This window comes from Gavialis gangeticus, unplaced genomic scaffold (assembly GCF_001723915.1).
Source record: "Gavialis gangeticus isolate Ggan-Ray unplaced genomic scaffold, GavGan_comp1, whole genome shotgun sequence".
Taxonomy (NCBI): Eukaryota; Metazoa; Chordata; order Crocodylia; family Gavialidae; genus Gavialis; species Gavialis gangeticus.
In genome coordinates, this window is record NW_017729025.1 from 50683839 (window position 1) to 50689626 (window position 5788).

Here is a 5788-nt window from a genome sequence, read left to right on the forward strand (position 1 = left end):
ATGTTTGTCTGGGGAAAGAAGTTGTGGAGAATCATACCATTAAGAGGCTACTACAGTGACTGTCTTTTACAAAAGCTCATATTCCACAGATAAACAAGAAATAAGAAATCAGGTGGTAAATGAAGCAGATTTCCTTGTCTCAGTGATTTCTGAAGTATACATTCAGAACTGTACTGCCCAAAACTTCTGGGGAGTTCTTTGTTTGAATGCTTCAAATCCTCTCAATGTTTACAATATTGAATTAAAGAAAAATCCTGATCTCAGCATCCCCAATTTAAATACAATACCCAAGCTTATAGCAAGCTCCCATATCTAGTTCTCAGAACAAAGAGCATTGCACCTGAACAAGGATAAAATAATAATGTGAGGATTTATAGGGACTCATCACCCTGAGTTCCAAAAATTTGTTTTAGACCTGTGTCTAAAACATGTGGGGCATTCAGTTTCTAAGTCCTTGTTCCTGTGGGTGCAACTGGTCTGGAAAAACAATTCACCCCTTAGGGTCCCCCATGAGGAGGGATTGTGGTTGACCGGCACTTCTATTCCTTTTTGGACTTCTAGGTATCTGTCACTCTGGACTTGCAGCCTGGGTTCTCAATCCCACTGTTTATCTGAATTATCTCAGCTTCTTGGTTTGGGAAAAGATGGTTGGAGACTTCAAGGGAAGATAATTTCTTGGTACTTCCTGCTTCTGGGTGAACAAGAAATATAATGATAAAGAACCTTTCTTGTGGTTTTGCATCATTTTTGCGTAAGGTACTGGAGAGAAAACAAATCATAGAAGGCAGAGCTAAAAATGAGTCAAGATGGGAAAGCGGGGGATGAAGTTTGGGTGGGGTAATGCTGCCAGCTTTTGAAATGTACCTACAGGAGTGCATGAGCAGGAAGACTGTGACATAAACCTGGATTATGTCTGTTGAAATAACTTGGGTTAGTAGAGCTTCTAAGAGGGACACCGTGAAGAAACTGGTAAATATTTTGTTGGGATAGTTGGGATCATTCCTTCCCTGTAAGGATGGTTGGGAGTAGAGTGCTCTTTTGGAACCTCAGACTAACCCAAAATGAAGGTAGCTTTGGGTTCTGGAGGGCAGGACAGTTGCACAAATGCTACAAAGTGGTTACTTAGGCAAGCTGTCACTGGTATCAATGGGAGTTCTGCCTTGGGAAGGTTTGAATAAGGACCTCAGGAAGGCACATCAGAGATGCTGAACTCTGATAATGTGGGATAAGTCATTAATTGCATCCCAAGTGCACTGGCCAGCATACAGGGTGTTTATATTTACATTTCACAATAGTACTCCAGGGGCATTGTCAAAACCATTGTGATCACAGAGACATAAACCTGTAAGTCAAGGTCTCCTCTTTTTGCTGGGTTTTTGGCTAGGTGGATGCAACCCCTCAAACCAATTAGGATTGCCTTATTATGCCTAAGTACTGAAACCTATAGGGTCTTTTTATCTCTTTTGCCATGTCTTCAGAGGGATTACATTAATTTGGATCTCTTCTGAAAAAAAGTTTTCTTACGGTCTATAATTATAAATAAAGCTTCCTTTTTCTCCTGAGTGAAAATACGTGGTCTGTTGGGTTAGGAGTGATGTTTATTTTTGTTCCAAAATCAAGTCTGACTCACCTAGGTGTGTTTTATCATGAGGTTTGTTCATGCAACTTCATTTAAGCAAGGGAAATTGTTTTTGTTTCACCCAGAAAGTTGAAGATCATCAGCCAAATGGATGCGGAAATCTTTCTAACCTCAAACCTGCCACTCATGCTCATGCACGCACCCACATTTGCACCCAGATGTATGATTCAATTACCTCACTGGTGGAAGGTGCCACATTGACAGCTTTGAAGCTGATAGGGCAGGTTTTGTGAAGGCAGCAGCCATGGTAGGCTTCACCATGTGGGTGAAGATTCTGAGAATAAATTAAATTGATGTGCCCTTTTTATTCCCTTTCTCCTTAGCACAGTTTTATGTCTCTGTGATCACAGTGGTTTTGGACAATGCCCCTGGAGTACTATTGTGAAATGTAAATATAAACACCCTGTATGCTGGCCAGTGCACTTGGGATGCAATTAATGACTTATCCCACATTATCAGAGTTCAGCATCTCTTATGTGCCTTCCTGAGGTCCTTATTCAAACTTTCCCAAGGCAAAACTCCCATTGATACCAGTGACAGTTTGCCTAAGTAACCACTTTGTAGCACAGAAACCTTTTCTCATCTGATTTATTTTAAATACTATCTTAGTCCATGTCCCATTGGACAAAGTGCTCCATTGTAAACCACATGTAATTGTCTCATAAGAGACCAAGGACTATGAGTCCAGTGAAGCTGAGGCTGTAGGAATTTTTTCTTTGGACTATGATGAAGGTTCATTGGCAATGAGTGTGCTGGAAGCTTACTGGAAATCTTGGATGTCCAGGCTGTACCTGCTCTGTGGATAAATAGAAGAATTTCCTCTCCAGGTCTGTCAAGTCAGTGCCTTTCACTAGTGCCAAATTCATGATACATTTTTTTAAACTGAAGAAAATTGCATCCATTCAAAAAATCTGTTGCTTTCTCCAGTCAGAAGGTAGAGACATAGTAAATCAGCTTCTTGATAACCTCTGAGGCAGGGGTTTGGGTAAAGGAGAGAAGAGATTTTACTTTACTGGCAAAGAAAAATAGGGAAATATTAAGGGGCCCAATTCTTGTCCCTGTGTAAAGCCTTAGGAAGCAGGTTTCATAGTTGGTAGTGAGACAGAAGGGAAGCTAGACAACTTCCCTCCCTATCACCATCTGTCTCAAGGCACATCACTGGGCAGCTGCATTGCCTGTCTGGGAATGATAGTTCAGACTCCCAAGAAGTAATTGTGGTTAGAACCTGCCCAGTCCCTCCACATGGGAGTAAAGATTAGAAGAACCTTTGAATTTGAGGAACTGCTGTTCCACTCCCAAGTGCAAACCTTTCCTCTTCATTGCAGTAGCTACAAATCAGAGAAGCAATACTCTGTGATGCACAGCTTTCTATAATTACTTCTCAATATACATGGCCCCTGAGAAGAAAACTATAGCAGCTGGTCTGAGTACCTCTTGCTGTGAGGAGGTCTTGTTCTGCGGTGTGGAGAAACAATAAGTATTTTGAGATATTCTGTTTAGGTGTGAGGAAGACAAGTCAGAGAAAAATACCACCATCAAGTTCAGATTCTTAGGTTCAAAGAACACACTTTATGCTTGCCTGTGCACTTGAAATGTAATTTATGACTTCTTCTCCCATATTTTGGAGTTCAGCATCTCTGATGCACCTTCCTGGTGTTCTTATTCAAACTTTACCAAGTTATTTTGCATACCATGGGTACACAGACAATATGGTGATGGGAACCACTGCACAAACCTACATAGATAGGTAATCCTAGTCTCACAAATGAAGACCTTAAAAGTACCGAGGGATTTTTGGCATCTAAATCTAAACCAGATGCATGTCCTCCTAAGCTACAGAAAGCTAGGACCCAGAGTATTAATGCCTCCTATAGGTAAGATCATCTGCCAACACCCCTAAAGTAAATAACAATCCAGCTGGCTCTATAGAAACATATACATGAGGTCAGTGATCTCAGTAACAATCACTCTGTCTCCAACTTCCCATGCCTGGGAAAAGTCAATACTTACTTTCTGCCCATATCCTTGACTCTATGCTACTGTGGCTGAAAACAGAGCGTGGCATGTGGATAATTTTGTTGGTGTTGGTGTGAGATCTCTTAGTGTTACAGTGACACAATAGCCACTATGATGGTACAGAAGTTATGTGAGAGGCAAGGATTTCTTAGGGTGATATCTTTTACTGGACCAACTAAGTATCTGGGATAGAGTTAGACAACCTTTAGAATGTCTCATATTCAAAAGCTTTTATAACTTTATCCCAACTATATAGTTATTAGGGCTGTGCGAAGTTTTGGTCCCTGATTTGATTTGGCCCAATTCAGTGGCTGAATCTCTGAATATGAATCAAATCAGAGGACCCTTAAATCTCTCCGAATTGAATTGGAACCCTCTGGATTGATTCAGAGAGATTTGGAAAGATTCAGCGAATCAGACATAGACACAACTTTAAATTTTTTTTGACATACCTCTAAGTAGCAGAGGCTTGTGAATGCTGCAATGCTGGGACACATGGAGTGTTCCACAGGAGTCCGGGGGCTCCCCAGCATGCTCAGCAGCAGACCCAGAAATGGACTAGAACCACTTCCGGTTCACTTCCAGGTCCACCAGGGAGCACACTGGGGGTCCCCCCTGCACCCTCCATCTAGGCAACTGGTGTCTCCTGGGTCTGACAGGGCACCCAGGGTCCCCCTGTGGCCAATCGCTGAGCTGGGAGGACATGGGGGGTCCCCAGCATGCTCCCCAGCAGACCCGGAAGTGGACCAAAAGTACTTCCAGTCCATTTCTGGGTTTACCACTGAGCATGCGGGCCCCTGCCCTCCATCTGTCCCAACATTGCAACATTCATGAGCCGCACCTGGTACCTCGAGGTATGTAGAAAAAGCATTTAAAGCAGTGTCTGTGTGTGAATTGCTGATTATCCGAATCAGCATTGAATCTTCAGATTTGGATTTAGCTGAATCAAATCGGAGACAGTGATCCGAATCAACGAATTGAATCACTGTGCCCGGCTGAATCCAAATCTGAATCAAATAGGGCCCATTTCACACAGCCCTAATAGTCTGTCCCAGGGACAATAAGCCAGATGCTCCAGCAACCATGCCTACGGGACCTGGCAAAGACAAATACACAAAGAAAAGGAAAAATGGTTACTTACCTGTAGGAGAAATAACGCTGGAGGGGCGGAGGAGAGAGCCCACGCGGTTTACAAGCTGCGCCTTTATTCAATTAAGGCCAGCGGGTGACGTCAGAGGGAATCACCAGCCGGTGGGAATAAAGGCGGGTGCCAGCGAAGAAGCAAGAGGAGGGAGAGAGGCGGTGGAAGCTCCTCACGCCAGCGTGATCAAAGCCAACCCCGGCAGGGAGTGCCAGCGGAGGCTGCGGGAGCTCCCTGCAGCAAAAAAATAATTAAGTTGAACCCTGGACAGGGGAGAGAGCTCAGGGCAACAAGTTCTGAACACCGCCGAGGGAGCTCGGCGTTTAAAGCTCTGGTCAGCAGAGGGGCAGGGACGGAGACCCGGGGAGAGAGAATGTGACCAACCCTGAGGATTTAAAATCCAATATGCCCAGTTACCCTCAGGTATTGGGCCGTGAAGACGGGCTTGGGATGCAGAAAGAAGGGAGACGTCGGGGGAGTGACGGCAGGGAAAACCTTGCCGGGTATAGGCAGGAGAGCTGAGGGAATCGACTCCTATGACTGCAGAATTGCAGGTTTCTTCTTGTTTTTCTCTTTTTTTCCTTCTTTCTTTTATTCATTGGCACAAGGGTGCCCAAATGGGCCTCAGGAGCAGAACCTGCCAGTAGCAGGGGACTTGGGACACAGGGGCCATTCAATGTCTCACTCACAGGAAGTGAGGAAACAATAGCCTAGAGCCTTGAAGAGGTGACGAAGCTCAAGAACATCCATGCTGGAGGAAACAGTAGCCTTGAGACTTGGCACCCCATCGGAGGATGGCATTAGGTTTGGGGTGTAGGGGAGGTGGAGCCCCATAAACATCCAGCTGGCGATGTGATCACTCCTGAGGGTCCTCTAGAGGCTATTCCCTCCACTGGTGTAACATTCAAAGTTGTGGCAGGAGAGGTTGAGGGGGGGCCTTGAGGCAACCGACACCCACCTCAGGGGGTTCACGAAGCAGTCGAATGTATCCC